A 16,428-nucleotide genomic window follows, 5' to 3' on the forward strand; every position below is an offset into this window, starting at 1 on the left:
ATGGCTTTGAAGTGCATTTAATGAAACTGTGGTATGTGCACTACAGTGATTTTACCTTTTGAATTGATTGCTCACTATGGCCCCTCATTTGTCAGGGCCTTCATGTGTATACAGCAGCCTATACTTGTGTAGCGACATTAACTAAATCAATGCGTACAGCACTTCACTGCGTATTGTGGAGTGCATTTTGGATGCAAATGCTGGCGAGCATTTCCACAAATCGCGTGAAGGTACACATAAACAGAGTACAGTGAAAGCTCGTTAATTCACAACTCGTTAATTCGAAATTTTGGATAATTCGAAATAGTCATCGTGGTCCGGTCCGCAGTGCATAGAAGTCTATGCGCGTAACAGCTCGTTAATTCACTCAAAAATTGATGCTGCCACCCATAATTCGATCTGCGCGCCGCCAAGCGCCGCTGTTGAAAACCATCGTTGGAAGCTTTCACGGCAGAACGATAGATGGCACAACCATCGGGGCGCCGCTAGGGTGCTAGAACAAGTACTAACCAGTCTTTCCTGCCGCGACTGCTTCAAGGAATGACGTTTTAGTGTTTTAGCCCTCGTTTTGCGCACCGCTTGCTGTGAGCTTGTGTCCGCGAGATGTGTTCGCGTGGGAAATACTGCGCGAAGACGGTGAAGGAGAAAGTGGCAATTTTAGGCCAGCAAAGTGGAAATCGCGAAGAAGCACGGGATTCCACCAAGCACGTTGTCGACCTACGTCCGAAATAGGAAGGCCATCGAGGATGCCTACGAAGCCGAAGATTTCGCCAGCAACAGAAAAAGGCTCCGATTAGCCAAGTATCCGGAAATTGAGACCGCTGTGATCACGTGGGTGAAGGAAATGAGAAGCGCAGACATTCCACTGAGCGGCCCAATTATCATGGCGAAGGCGGTCGATTTCACCCTGCGCATGAATGTGGAAGATTTTGTCGCCTCCGAAGGATGGTTTCACCGCTTTCGAGACAGACATAATCTTGTCTTCCGGGTGTTGTCCGGAGAAGCCAAAGAAGTGAATGCAGAAACTTGTGCCACGTGGCGAAGCGGTGCTCTGCAGCAGTACTTAGAAAGCTACTCGGCACAAGATATATTCAATGCTGATCAGACGGCTTTGTTTTATAAGCTCCAGCTCGACAGAACAGTAACATTTAAAGGGGACTCCCTGCGTCGCATTCGCGTGCTAGAAGACCGAGTGACTATGGTAGCCCTCAGAGAGAAGAAGCAGAAGATGATAACAGATTGTTTTGCTAAATAAATGTTTTTCGTGCCCTCCGGGCATCAAACGCGTCCATTTTTGCTCACTTTCATTAGTTCGAATTTTGGTTAGATCGAACTGGCCTGGCGGCCCCGTGGAATTCGAATTAACGAGCTTTTACTGTACAGTCAAGCCCACTTATAATAGCATCCACAGATATAACGAACGCTTGCTTATTACGAAGGAGTGCAGTGCTACCGTCAAAATATGCATTAGGGCTATGGCAATTCATCTCAGATACAACGAACAACTCTGGTGACACCACTGAGCTACAGCAAACGAGGAGACACCATAAACTTGCCCCGAAGTTGAAAAACTGGCTCTTCCAGCGAGTGGGGAACACCGGAGTGCACCTCTAAGCTCCCATGACACGCTACAAAAAGAACATGTCGATCCAAAAAAGGCCCAAAAAAAAATGACTGAAGAGGCAGCATTGAAACTCATGCACAGGTCGATCATTGCCTGCACGTGCGCCAACGGGGCAAAACATCTTAAGTGGAAGCAAAAGGGTGATGGGTGCAAGACGGTGGCAGTGTCAAAACTGAAGCTACTGTGCATTGTCGTGGATCAGCTAACTGCAGTGATCTGAGAAATTTTAATGCCTTGCTGGCCATGCTGGTGACGTGGTATGCATTGCCTGCCAAGTCAGCTCCACCTTTTGTTCTGCTACTACATGCACACAGTGCCAGACAACAGACAGTGCAGCTGATTCTGTAGGCATGTGCTCTGTGTTCTACTTTTGCAGGTGCAAGGGTCCAGAAACTATAGCCGACACTGTAGAAAACTCTTTTGATCAGATGCACGTAGACTTGTGGCAATGCGTCATTGATGCAAAGCTGGTTGGATGTTGCCTTCGATGACAACGTTCACTTGAACGACATTGCAGAGCCATACTATGAGGAAGCCCTTGTGCACAAAGTGTGAGAGCACTCTCCTACCGCTAGAAATCTGATAAAGGTGGTCGACCTGCAACCAGCTGCCTAGCACACTTCAGCCATGATCAGTTGTACCTAAGGCCTTTGGTTTTCAGGTTTTATTTTTTCCGTAATTTGGGGGGTAAACATCAGGCAATATTTTTCGAGCTCAAATATTGGGGAAAATCGGGTTATTCAGGAAAAATTTTCGTAGTTCGGGGTTTTTGGCGTCTTTTTTCCATCGTAGGAAAGTTTAATACAACGGTTTGTTTTTCTGCTGGGCATAAAATGCCCTATATTTTGCTTATTATTTCATAAATAAGGAATTCACAGGTTCCACTAAAAAATTGTTCACGAATTAAAATGTTTTCTTAATCTATTACAAATATTTCATTGCGTACGTTATCAATATCGTACGAAGCACTGCCGCATCTGAGCAAGACCAGTCTGCCTTTATGCGTACAGTGTGAGAATAGTATCACAACGATAATTTTAAACACACATGGTCTAAGAATTAGGGTGCCGATATCTTTGGTAAAGCTTCATACAGTGACTCCGATAAGTTGCCTTTTCGGCAGCCATGCTTTTGGCCTCTCACTTCTAAATCGCCCTTTTTGGAACTTATCCTATAATTCATCCACCTCATAAAAATGAGCGTTAAAAGAAGTTTATAAGATTCCTAGTTGACCGTAGGCACCCCTCAGGAGTAAACACTAGATATCCACATATTTTATTGCGGTCTCTTGAGCTCTGTGAACTGGAAAACCAACATCATCTTGAAGGCTCATTTTTGGGGAGAAATTTGGTTTACCCCAATTTTTAAGAAATAATTTCGGGATGCAAGAATTGGGTAAAATTGGGTTTTACCCAAAGACTAAGGGCCCTAGTTAGGGTCTGTTATCTTGAAATAGAAGCACTTGATATAGTTTTAAAGTAATAAATGCTATTTTTGATGAACTTAGTATCATTAGCTGTAATATGCAGAGTCCTCTTACTGCGAACACCGGATACAATGAACATAGTCCATATTTCTGTTGGGTTCGTTATAAGTGGGATCGACTCTAGTAGGTGAAAAACATTGAACAACGTGATGAACAAAATCGAGTACATTGTTGTACGAATTGGATCTTTTGGAAAGAAGGTATAGAGGTGACTGAATGGGGCGGTGCCTCCAGTCTGAACTAGGCTTTGGAATGAAATAGTTGCAATCCAAATCAGTCCAGGAGCTGGGTCCTGTGCAAATCAGTCGGGAAATTTTGAACTGGTGGTCGCTTCGGAATGAGATGTGTGGTGGTGGCAAGAATCATTTTTGACATCGCCACACCACACATGCCTGCACAAGATGGGTACTTTGTGAATTAGGCACAGATAGATCTTTCAACAAAGGAAAAAAATCAAGCAAGTTGAGGTTTGTCCTGCAGGGAAAGGTGAATCTAAGTCGGAACTCTCTTTCTTACTCCCCATTCATGCCATGCTGGGTGCACACCTGCACCCGTTGCATGGAGGCTGCACATCACGATTCCTGATTAGCGTAGCATGGTGCTAAAGCGTGATTATCAAAGCAGGAGAGCTAGACATCTCAGTAATGTATAAGCAGTGGTTTTCATAAGTTGGTTTACGTACGTTACGTACGCTATTGCAGAGAAGGACTTCAGCCGGTGCGCGATAATGCTGACCAAGAAACAAGTGACCAAGGCAAACAACAATGCAGCAGTACCTTGGAATGGGTTGCCTTACTACTCTATTTACTCGCATAATTTGTGCACCCCCAACTTCTTATCTGGATTTTTGAAAAAAAAAAAAAAAACTTTTACTCCCTAATTTTGTGCTGTCTGCTGTGCCAGACCACCAGCATGTACATAAGTGCGCGTGGAACTCTGAAATACAGTGCTCCTCTTAGATTAGGTGCAAGTGCAGGACATAAAAATTTCATGAATAAAAACACAAGAAATGGTGCCATCAACAGACATGTGCAAGTATGTCATTTTATGGTTGTCCATGAACTAGACTACGGAGTAGCTGCAGTGTGCCCCCCAGGAGCTGGTAAAAACTGCCATACAAGTAGGCCAAGTGCATTTCTGTTCAGCAGGAATATGTTGGGAAGGTTGATGCTGCAACCATGCTCTAAGTGTCTTATGTGTTCTATGACCCATCTTTTGTCATTTAAAAAAAAAGTAGCTCAGCTGCACCACGAGTCATTAGGAACTCATAGTTGGCAATGTCTTCTTGCAGTATCTGAAAATCCTGAACACACCAGAGTTCATGCCTTACGTGGTCTTCATTGCTGCACCTCAGCTGGAGCACTTCCGACAGATGCATGAATATGGGCGTCATCATGGATATGGAAGCAGCCGCAATCTCACGGTAGGATGTGTATCGCATAATGATAGTGCTAATGTGGGAAACTATTTAAAACTGAAGAGTAAATTGCATACACCCTAACACCTACTCGAGAGGTTTGCCTGTCCTGTTAAATGAGCCACATTCAGGGCTGCTGGTTTGCCTGGCCTGTTAAATGAGCCACATAGAGGGCTGCTTGTCTACACCAGCAGCCCTGAATGTGGCTCATTTAACAGGCCAGGCAAACCTCTCGAGTAGGTGTTAGAGTGTATGCAATTTACTCCCAAGTAGACCAGCAGCCCTGAATCCAAGTTTGGTTACGAATTCATTCAAGTTCACATATGTTTAAAGTTAAATATATGTGCTTATATATACAAAGGGTGTGTACATTTAGATGAATTTCTCTTACTGTAAGCTACAGTGCTGCTGTTATCTTGGGCCAACGCCTTTTTGTTTTTGCAAGCAGCAAAGTTTGGCCCAAGTGATGCAGAAGACCATGGATTAGTTATCTTTTAATTTATGCCCTTTATTCCTTGGTATGATTTCTTTCTTTGCTGCAATACTAAAAAGCTTTCTTGTTATTTATTCTCCATGGTTAAACTTCTCATTTAATTACTGTCATGTAGTTAATATTAGTCAGCTGGGACCAAACAGTGCAGCTCAAGAGTGATTAAATTTAACCACATAGTAAGGCAGTTTTTATGCTTCATCTTTCTTGCTCCTTCACAGTTTAATTCTTTGCTCTTGACTATTGCTGCTCTTTGCTTGGAGTGAAACTTGGATTATTTTTTTTTCTTCATAAATTTAGTTTGATAGAGCCATGAGTCGACATGGTTCACGACGGGCAAGGACTCTTGAAAGCTTGGCATCTCTTCAGGAGGTAATGTACTGTTTTATATATATAATTTCCCTTAGTCTAAGTAGATTTATGCTTCAACATTGCCATTAGCTATACCACTTAGAATTGTGGTTATCAATGAAGTTTGCTGTTATGAGGCAACAGTTAGGCTGTGAGAGCCGTTGTAGTGCAGAGTTAGAGCTAACTTTGAAGGGTATAGAACCAAAATACAGTATGGAAAATTAGGGATTGGCTCTTGCTTTGACTGTTTTTGCTACAATTTATCAATGACGTTTGTGATGGCGAGCACAATGCAAATCTATTTTTATATACCAGGTGTTTCTGCAAAGCCTGCCACTAATTTTTTAAAATAGTCTGAAAGACAGCTTTTGCATCATAGTAATACCAGTGGTGGCAGATGTCAAGGGGTCTGTTCAATCATGTGAATTGTACGCTGGCTAACTAAATTCTAATAGATAAATTTTTAACTATGTATTACACTTAGGCACCTGGTTGCAATGAGAGATTTGTAGTTGGCCGTAGTAAGGGTCATATCAGTTTTTAGAATTTAAAAAATGTGATTCAAAAGCAGCACGGCTGTGGAGCGTACACAGGGAGGCCTACCAGTACATATCATCAGTGACATCGTGGAAAAAACAACGCGGAAAGACAATGGACGTAGAAAGAGCAGACACCACAAGCGGTGACTCTGAACTGATTGTATACTCACAGAACAACAAAAGAGAAGATATGGATGAGGTGCATTTAGATACCATATTTACTTGCATAATCTGCGTACTCTGTTTTCCTAGAATTAAGGCTTCAAAATGGGGGTGTGCAAATTATGCGGAGATTTCGCGAACACGTCCTAAAAACTTTAAAAAGGTTATAACGCAGAATTTATATGGCATACTGCCACGTTTAAGTTGACTCTGCAACTCGCGCCCCACGCTGGTCAAAAAAAAGTTGACTCCAAACATAACTCGACGCATAACCCCCCGCGCTCGGCCCGTTCCACGTTATGTAGTTCCTTGCAGGATGGCATGACGGCACGTGTGCAGCTCAAAGCAAGAAACCCGGAATGATACAATTGCAAAGTCAGCAGTCCGAGGCAAATGGAGACAAAAGGCGATAAAACGGCGCCATCATATGCGGCCCAGCTGAGTAGTGGCAAACAGAATAGCCAATGGTTTGGTAGTTATGGATTATGATGCATCTCACGCTTCGTAGGTTACCAGAAGTTTACACTCGCAGCCTATCGTACAGGAAATTGACCACTGGTGTGAACGAGCCAGGTAAACGGTGCACAGTTTACTTTTTCTTACTAGAAGCAATTTACAAACAGATTACCGACTGTTTTTGACGCCACGCACTCGCTTTTCGCAACTGCGCGTGTGACGCAGCCGCACCTATGTTCCCAAGCCTGCTGGTGTGCTTGCATAGCAGGGAGTGAAAATATATGGGTAAAGGTATTTGTTTTTTTTTCTTCAAAAATCCGGGTAATAAGTTGGGGGTATGCAAATTATGCGAGTAAGTACGGTACAACTCCATTTCATGCAGGACAACTGATGGGTCACTAACACATGTGTGCTTGTTTTTTACAGATATGGTAGGCCTCTAACACCTTCCTTGTTAGTTGATTATGATGCCGAAAAAAAATTGTGGTTTGGTAAAAAAAGGGCTCACACCCACGACATTCACTACAATGCTTCACTACTTTGAAGAAGGCAGTTTCTTCAGAGATAGGTTATGCTCCTGCAGTCATACATTTAAGCAGCGGCCAATTTGTCCAATGTACGTACTACCACAGGAGAGCGGAATTTTATAGACCACCGCTTTTTCACAAGTGGCGTGCTGGTTTACATGGTTTACTGCACATCCCCTAGCCCTGCCATGCCCTTCACTACCAGAGTGTGTTCCGACCATAGCGCAGATTCTGCCACGTTTTTTGGGGGCCAAAAATAGCACATTGATACTGTACTTATTACCGTCATTTTTTTATTTGAGTGAAATGTTAAACACATGGAAGAACCGTTACTTTTTTCTTTTTCTTTCCCACTTCAGCAATCGTGGGTGATAACCTCTTGGTATCTTTAACTTTCATAAGCACCTTATTGAGGCGAGGGACAAGACATCCTCAGGAAACCCAGCCAGCCTTAATCTGCCAACTTGTTCACAGAAATTGTCATTCATTGAGTTAGTACCTGACTTGTGCAAAGATGATCCCAGGCAAGCCGCAGCAGTGCCACATTTCACAATTTTATAATTTCCTGACTGAAAATTTAAAAGCAGCTTCACTGACCTTGGGGAATACTTCCAGCACACATGATCCTGCTGAAAACGGAGTTTAATGTCTAGGAATAGCAAATGGTCATCAGTGGGCCTGTCGAAGGTGAACGCACATCCAAATCCACTTTCTTTAATTATTTTGACTTCATCCACAACGTGCTTGATAAAATTAGGTCTGTCTACGAATGCCAGATAGTCTTCAACGTACCTGAAAATCTTTTTTGAAAGGCTGCTCAAGTCTCAGCAATGCACTTATCAACCCTAGAAAGGAAATTATTGCTAAGTATCGGAGCTACTTTTGAACAAATGCATACGCCAGTTTTTTTAAGAAACAGACAGCCGTCCAATTCAACAAAGGTAGAAATGAGATAAAAAGTTAACAACTCTAAAAAAGAAGCAACTGAAATATCACAGGCATTAACATTAGCGTTCTTCATCGTTATTTGTGATGCAGTCACTAACATTTCAACACAGTATCTTGCTGGAGGCGACTAGAAAAGGTCCTTGACATCTATACTGAACGCATAGATTGCACCATGGTTCTGGTGTCTAAGGTAATCCACAACAGCCAAAGAATTTCATGTCTGAAATGGGTCTTCCAAAGCAACATCAGTTGCGAATCAGCTCTTTTGGTGTCTGTTCTTTCTATGTCCATCGTCTTTTTGCGCTGTTTTTTCCAAGATGCTGTACCAACTAGCTCAGATGTCAGTATTACTTCATCAGTGGCATGCGTGTCATGGGACTTTCGCTGTCCTGCCACGGCCACCGCTCGAGAGCACCAGCCAGGGCAGTACATAAAAGGTCATGTAACACATGCTTCACCGAATGACGTGTACTGCTTGAGATCCCTGTGTGCACTCCACAGCCATACCGCTGCTGAATCGCAGGCTGTAAGACAAAATTCATTGCGGAAGAGTGCCGGGTGTAATCGTATTTTTATATTGTAAAAACTGATATAGCCATTACTAATAGCCACCTACAGATCTCTAATTACAACCATGTGCCAAGCGTAATAGTTAAAAAATTAATCATGTGAATTTTTTACTCAGCTTACTAGTTGACATGATTACCCTGTTTCCTGACATCTGCCACAACTAATACTCGTATGCTTCAAATGCTATCTTTATAATGCAAAAAGCCAGTTAATAAAAATCACTGGTGGGCTTTGCTGAAACACCTGGCATTTAATGCTCAGAGAACTAGTTAACAGCTCTGTGGCTTCTATTGTGTCAGATTCCTTCTATTCCGGGTAATCAAAGGTATTCTTTTCTATGCGGTATAGTCAGATTCATTTGGACTTCACAGTACTGACCAAACTCACTGTAGTAACTAACCCCGGACTAGGGGCATTGGCAATAAAGGTGTTTCACCACCACCTTTGTAATTATTCAATGCTCAGGTGATACTAAATATTATGAGCAGTTCTGTCATGTCTTTCTTGTGCCTTCCTCTGAAGTCAACATGCTACATACAATCTTTTGAAAATGCCATTTGCTACATATTTTGTACTGTCTGTAATGTTGGGAAATTTGGTTGTCCTACCAATATAAGAGTAACGGAGCTTACACAACTTTCCATCTGTAGCTGTTTTGCTCAAAAAGGAGCTTTAGCTCAGGCTCAACTTTAGTTTTCATATTCAGGCGCATGGAGAACGTAGAAATGCTCACATCAGAAAGTCGCTGCACTATTTGTACATAATTGGTTTTATGCTGAAAGAAGAGATTAGAATCAAATTATTTGAAGTGGGATTTCCTAAGTTCTCATGTTTCTAAAAATTGCCAAAAACGCACTGAATTGAAATTTTCAAAAATATATTTTTTTTTGCCTAGTCTGTGATCTTGTAATGAGAAAAAAAAAACGTCACATTGCTGTAAATTGCACCTGTTAGAATGTTTAGAGGAAACGAGATTGGCGTCTTCAATTACATTGTGGTAAACTACGACGTTGGGTGTTATTTGCAAACATGGAGGAAGAAAACCTCAAGAGAGGCCCATGCTATCTGAGCTGCATGTGAAAAGGTGTGCTGGAAGTCATGCACTTTCACAAGGACTACTGGGAGTCATTGGCCATCGGCACAGCAGTAGTAACATTGGGCCCAGCTGCATTGTCTGCTGTGCATGCATGAGCACGCTGAGATGGCAGCCAAGAAGGGGGGGGGGGGGGGTGCAGAGCAGGAGGGAGCCTTCACGTGCGGCTTCAAAAACTTAGGCATAACCGCCTCTCCTGAGTTCTTTCTGTCCTCCATGTTTGAAAATTATTTTTTATAGGTGACTGCACAGCATAGAATAAATTTTAACATGCCAGTTTTGATTATGCTTATGTGCTCTAACAGGTGTAGTTTACAGCATTGTGAGGTCTGTTTTTAAGTTGCAAAGCTATAGAGCCGTAAATGTGAAATTTTAAAAAGTTTTCTTCAAGTTTTGTAACCTTTGGCAACGTATTAGTAAAAATTTAGGCTTAGATTGAAATTATGCTTCCGTTAGTGGCTAGGTACTGAAATAGATATTACAAGTAGTCTTTCTCATTCAATGCGCCGTATTTCATTCAAATTAATTCAGCAGCTGCCTGTGGGAGCAGTTTGGTGGCCCTGATGTCTATGCATGAGAGAACTACCGTATTTACTTGCATAATTTGTGCACTTTTTTTTTGTCTTTGAATAAGGCTTCAAACAGGGAGTGTGCATATTATGCAAAAATTTTGTGAACACGTCCTAAAAAACTAGAAAGGTCATAGCACACAATATATACTGTATTTTGCCGCCTATACGTCCACACTATAACTCCCCCCTCACTGACCAAAAAAAAAAGTTGAATCCAAATATAAGACACAGAGCTGCTCCTGCTCCACCTACCTTATGTAGTTCCCTGCGGGACGGCATGACAGTGCGTGTGCAGCTCAGTGCAATAAATTCACAACAATACTATCACAAAGCCAGCAGTCAAAGGCAAGTGGAGATAACAGGCGATAAAACAGCGCCCTCTCATGCAGCCCGGCTGAGTAGTGGCAAACTGAAAAGCAAACGGTTCGGTAGTTTCGGATTCTGGCGCATGCGCACCTGTTCATCCGGGAAAGTGACCGCCAGCGTTGCCGAGCCGGGTAAACGGTGTGCAGTTTGTCCTCTCGCCACTTGCACCTTTCGCAGCTGCACATGGCAAAGCGGCCACACCATTCTTCCCAAGCCTGCCTTGTGCGCACCTGCGTCATCTCGTGCATGCTGGAGGTCTGTCACAGCGGAAAACATGGGGAGCGTAAAATGTGCGAGTAAAAGTTTTAGCGCGAAAGCGCTACTTCACTAGCAAAGCTGATAAACCCGAGATGTGTGTGAAGCATCAACCTTTGACGGAGCACCAGTGGTGGAGGTCTTGCTTGCGCAGCTGCACTGTCAGCGCATGGAACCATCACCCCCTCCCCACGCGCGGCTGCCAATAATGGCTGACGATAAGACCTTGCATGTGGTTGCCTTTGAGGCGATGTTATCTCAAGTGCTTTCGCATGTCCTACTCGGCTTTAACTGCGTTAAAACCCTACCATTTTTTTTTTATAAATCCAGGCAATAAGGGCGTGCAAAATGCTTGCGGGCGCAAATTATGCAAGATAATACGGTACTGTCGGGCTCAAATTCAGGCTTGTTACTAAATGCCTGCTCAAGCCCAGTCACTATGATCGCTGGTCAGGTTTATGAAGTTTTCATGGCTGTTACGCTATAGCTAATTCAGTGCCCTGAAATTGTGCATCGCTGATTGTAATTGCTTTGGATAGTCTGTAGGAAGGTCATTTTAGGTTATAATTTCAAGCATAGCACTTGACCATAGTGCTGCTATTACTCTATTAATCTTTCGAGTATATTCTGCTTGCAGCTTATAGATTATGATGTGTTTATTTCACAGTACTAAGCAGAGGAAATTTTTTGGGGCTTCAAGTAGTGCTTCCCTGTCATGGTTGTGTATATTGCAGAAGAGAAGAAATCAAGAATTTTTCTCATAGCGAGCAATATGGTTATTATGCCTCTTCACGTAGTGTGCAAGGTTTACAGATTAAATGCAGCGGTGCTACGCAGAGATGTGTGTTTTTTTTGGTCACCATACCGTTATCTCGAAAACAAGTTTTGTTTGCCTTTGGTCCCACTGATAATTTAAAGGATCGCGTATGTCCTGCAGCTTCTAGTGCACTCCAGCCAGGTTGTGTCCAGCTAGGTTGAATACAGCCAGGTTGTGCGATCTGATTCAGAGAATTTGCGATCTGATTCAGTGCAAAAAGTGTGTATTTGAGCCTATAAAAAGAAGCTTTTCCTGGTACTTTGAAGTGCAATAAAATTAATCTTACTGAATTAGCAAGCTCTTTTTCTGTGCAAGTTCTGTTTATATTTTTTTTATGCCTTCTGCTTTTTGTTTTGAAAGTTGACTGTTTATGGTTGCATGTTACAATTTTTTCTATTTGCAGAGAAAGGGAAAAGTATGTATTCACTGTAGTGTAGAATGTAGTAGTAGTTTCAGTTTTTTTATTGCATTTATTTCTGTTTTCATTCTTATGTTTTGATGCATGCATTTTTATTCTCGACAGCAAAAGGGCCGAGTATGTATCATAGCTGTAGACATGCGTAGATATCCTAGTGGGTGCTTTATGTTGGAAAAATTTCCTTTTATTTATAACGTCATTCATGTATTGCAGTGTAGCTGACAGTGCAGTTATTTGGTCTGATTCTTGTGTTGTATTTTTTAACTTCTGTGGAGCCATACCATTCGTGTGGCTGGACTTTTGTGCACGTTGTAATGCTTAAAAACATTTGTCTGCCGAAATTAGTTCACTGTGGAGACATTTGCTTCCTTACAGCCGAAGCTATTGAACCAGAACATGAAAAATCCTTGAGAATTCTTGAAAGAACGTTCTTGTTACAATTGACTTATTAGGGAGAGGGAGAATTGGGAGATGTTGATCTGTGAGGATTGACTGCAGGTGACAAATTATTTTAATTATAAATTTAAATAACTTAATAATACTCCAAGTTGCCAGGCTAAGAATTGATAACAATCCTTGTCGTTTAGTTTAACGTTGCTGTTTAATAAAGACTGCTTTTAATGTCACTGCAAAGTGTAAAAAAGAATAGTTTTCTAAATTTTTGCAGTCACATGTGCGTCTTTAATAGAAGCTGCTATTGCCAGAGGGCATGATAATCACTGAGCTGCGATTATAAGCCATGAATACCATTGTAGCCAGAGTTAAGCCTGCCTTTTTGTACAGGATGAAGATCTCAAGAGGACCATTGAGGAAAGTGCCCAGCTTCAGAGAGCTTATGAACGCTATTTCGACACAATCCTTGTAAACAACAACTTTGAAAAGACCTTTGAACAGCTCAAGGATGTGATTGATTCACTATCAACAGAACCTCAGTGGGTGCCCATTTCATGGGTATACTGAAGTATTTTTTGCGAGCGTGCTGGCAAGCGACGCCCTCTGAAAACATTATGGCTGAAGCCAAGGGTGTCTTTTAGTTGGCCTGTGCCAACAAATTTTGTCAAAAGCAAAGACAAGGTCTGGAAGTAGTAGGTTTTAAGAACATTCTTTTAGATAACAGGCTGATCCTAATCAGGTACATGCTTAAATACTGCAATTTTCCTGCAGTTTGTGTTCAGAAAAAAAATTGAGATTGTGTGTTGCTTTTACTGCTTAGTTGTGGTTGTGTACTTTGCAGATGCCATAACTCAATATGAATGAGTCTCATTTTGTAACTACGCCCCCCCCCCCTTTTTTTTTCCTCCTTTTTTTTTTCATGCTACTTGTGTTGGCACCCAAAGAGTGCCTTCCACAGCCATTCTAATTCCGTCCTCTTACTTGATATCTTGCCTTTGAAAGGCTGTACTGGCTGTGACAAGTATGAAAGGAGGTTTTAAGTACTGCATTCAGGCATTTAAGTTGATGACCTTTTGTTGGCCAAATGAAGAATCTCAAAGATAGCTGTCTGAGCAGCATTGTTTTACATCAGATGCTGTTTCGTGTGTTGTGCATTCCATTTTGAAGCTGTTTGTTGATTTTGCCTTTTGATTACACACAGATGTGTGCACTCCTCACATGAAGGGTAGTGTGTAGACTTGTGTTATGTGTGGAGTGAACACAGGTTTCTTGCCACTGTGTATAACCGGTGATGCCACCTGCAATACATAAACATACATATCACTCATAGTACATCATATCAGTTGCATCCGGTTCCATGCAGAGCACGATGATGTTTGACTGTTGCACTTTTATCTGTATAATGTCCCAGTGAGATGACCTAGATACAGCGCGTTGAACCATTGTCTATGTTGTGTTTGCTAGTGAAAGCACATCTGATTTCTTTGCCTGTGCTCTTCTTGCTCTGTTGTTAAAATAAGCAATGGTTTTAAATCTGCGAACATCATTAGTGCTTACTAATGACTGTTCAAATGGCGTGTTATTTGTTAAAATATGTGGGACTTTGTTAGAAGAGGTAATAAATGATCTGATATTATCCTTCATTTTTATGCAAGGTATAGGACTTGTGGTGATAACGAGCGAAGATTATAAGAGTAACTCAACTAGATTTGATGTGAAGCAACAAGTTTGGAATACGAATGCCTTTGTCATGGCACACATGTCACAGTAATTGTCTTTTCACTGATGCTGGGGCCACAATTACTGAAGCCAGTGCATAAGGTATGGATTTTTGACTGAGGCAGGCCCAGTGCAGCGCTGTACAACTTGTATGGTCTAATTTACGTAAATGTGGATAGATTTTAAAGGGCAACTCAAAACGTTTCTTGAACGTCTTGAGTTGGTAGGCGCATCACATTTCTTAAGGTCCCCTCTCTCCGTCACAACAAACCATGTTTAAAAACATGAAGTGGAACAGTTTTAAAACAGCTAAAATGACAAATTGAAACCCAAACTCAATCCATGGCCAGGGATGATGCTCCACGTGAAGCAGTGATGATGCCATAAACATTACTAGAAAAACACTTGTACGCCTGTTGTATGGCTGAAATAGTGGCTGGTGACTTTGAATCCTTTCATAAAATGCCTGAGACGACCTAATATGAGCTTTGCAAAACTTTGTTAGTGAAGCAGGGAGCGGGTATTGACATGTGGCACATGTTTGTGACGTTGAAAATTCAGTGTTGCTCATAGAAATCGTCTGAACTGAGGCCACGGAAATGCAAACTTTAAAATCAATTTGTGCCAGAATGAAATGTCACATGGCTACCAAACTTGGTGGGAAATCAAAAAATTAGGACAAGAAAAAAATTTGCAGTATAAGGTTCATTAAATAATGGTAGTCTCAAAAAACCTCGCACACGCATGCACACACGCACACACACATATCACCACGCACCTTTTGTGAAGAGACAAGAAGGCTCTTGTCGCATTAGATCAAATTTTGGTGAGTTACTCTTATGATGTATATGTTTCAGTGCCACAAGTCCACTAGAGTACATTTGACAGAAAAATGAAATTGGGGAGATCATTTGCAGTAGTATTGTACTGTAGCCCAGAGGCTTGACCTGCATATTCTTCTGGTAACATTATGCTGCAGACACAGGTTTAAAGGTACAGACACACTGGCGGCAAAACGTGGGCGGCACGCCAGTGGCGGAAAGCCGCTTTCCGCGAAACCTGCCGCGGCAGCGGATTGATCTGCCGCGCAAAGGATAGGTCGAGGAGCCATTTTCGGCGGCTTGCCACGTGCCACAGACCGGGGAGACCAATGATGAACGCCCGAATTAGTCACGTGGGGAGCGTCAGTGCCGCCACCTCTTAGCTCCTAGCAAAGTTGCCTTCCACAGGCTACAGCGAAGCCACGCGTGTTCCTCCACTAGCAGGGACCTCGACCGGTCTGGCAAGAAAGGAGCTTTGTGCGGCCGCGCTTTCCTGCGCACTCCTCGCCACCTGTGCCGCCAGCGGCTTGCCGCACGTTTTTCTGCCAATGTGTTCGTACCTTAAGACAGCAGATGTGATGGTTTTGGGAAACAGTTGAACCTGTAGCTAGCTTATGTTACTTGTTGACTCAAGCTTCATTTGCAGAAGTGAAATGATGCTTTTAAGCATGTGGGTAAATAATGTACATGCTTGCTTTATATATGAATGCACGAATAATGAATTGGGTTTGCTCGGTCGCTTGTATGAATGGTGTGCTGCTGAGCTAAGAAGTCCTTTCTGTGCAACTTTGAGCAGTGAGTTAAAGCCCGGCTGAGCGAAATGCGTGGCTTTGGCGCAGGATTATGTTACAGAGGAGAAATTGGTAGAAAGATTATATGCTTAATATCATGGAGTACCTGTGGTTTGGCTTGTCTTAACAATGTGAGTGGTTTTGCTTTTCTGGCAAGAATGATTCACATGAGACAATGAACGAGATTGGGAGGTCTCGCTTAATTATAATCTGTACTTGTGTGGTTTTACGAGAGGTACCTTGCAGAATTTTGCATGGGATGTTGCCTGTGAGCAAAGATCAAATACATTCCAGGTTTTGGTGACATGCAACTGTCAGTCTATTTTTATATTCATAGATAAATGCATTTTAACTCTGTAGTGATAACATGTGCAACAGCAACACTTTTGTGTCATTTGACAAGTGCTCAGGTATTCAAATGATTCATGATAGAGGTGCTAGTAATAACCAAGAGTGATATGCTTTGGCATATTCATATTTTTATGAGTAATAAGTTTACTTTATGCAGAGGTCTGTGAATTTTGACACATATTTTGGATATTCATATACTGCTGATTTGTATGCAGCCTTGAACAGTCAAGTTTATAAAACCAGAAGCATCTGCCTTGCTTTA

At 42.2% G+C, this 16,428-nt stretch overlaps 1 pseudogene across 1 annotated transcript in view; it reads left to right on the top strand.

Annotated features, from left to right (window-relative positions):
• The window catches only part of LOC144113531 (protein PALS2-like), a 58,423-nt pseudogene extending 44,303 nt beyond the window's left edge, over positions 1 to 14,120 (top strand). Inside the window, exons 14-16 of the transcript XR_013310815.1 lie at positions 4,402 to 4,533; positions 5,318 to 5,389; positions 12,875 to 14,120. The product of XR_013310815.1 is annotated as a protein PALS2-like (transcript). The remainder of the gene's footprint in view (positions 1 to 4,401; positions 4,534 to 5,317; positions 5,390 to 12,874) is intronic.
• Positions 14,121 to 16,428: the final 2,308 nt, after the last annotated feature.

This window comes from Amblyomma americanum, chromosome 1, assembly GCF_052857255.1.
Source record: "Amblyomma americanum isolate KBUSLIRL-KWMA chromosome 1, ASM5285725v1, whole genome shotgun sequence".
NCBI lineage: Eukaryota > Metazoa > Arthropoda > Arachnida > Ixodida > Ixodidae > Amblyomma > Amblyomma americanum.